The following is a 549-nucleotide window of genomic DNA, read 5'->3' as shown; positions in this document are numbered from 1 at the left end:
TCCCCCTTGCCCCTAACCGTACACGCTTGCTTGTTTGCCTATTTGTGTGTTTATCTTCAAATCCTCCGTTCTTATCGACATCCCATCCCGCTGTAACCTCCACATCATCTTCTCGCCTGTAAGATGAATCTCAGGTCATGCAGGTGTGGGAATAACCCGAAGGTCGCCATGGTTTACACCCCTCAAGCCTCACCCGCTACGACCTCCCTTCCCCCATTATCCTCCTAGTCTCCTGCCACACTACCCTACTCCCCCTAGTACTTATCCCTGTATCTCATCCACCTCCCCCATCCCTCTGTCCTTACCCTTATCCCTCCCTCCTTCTCTCACTTTCCCTGAGTCTGTCCCTACAGTTCCCTACTACTAGTCCTTCTAATACATCCCCGGCACCCCCTCCCCCATCGTTGCCCATCTCTCACCCCCCTCCTTCTTCCCCACCCACTAAGTGCATCAGGCCTAATGTGTCTAATTTGTACCTTCCTCTAATGCCGGGTTGCCATGTGAGGGGGTCATCATAAAGCAGGGGCTGGGGGAAGAGGCAAGAGGATT

Source organism: Penaeus monodon, chromosome 32 (genome assembly GCF_015228065.2).
Source record: "Penaeus monodon isolate SGIC_2016 chromosome 32, NSTDA_Pmon_1, whole genome shotgun sequence".
Lineage (NCBI taxonomy): Eukaryota > Metazoa > Arthropoda > Malacostraca > Decapoda > Penaeidae > Penaeus > Penaeus monodon.
This window is presented reverse-complemented; position numbering follows the sequence as displayed.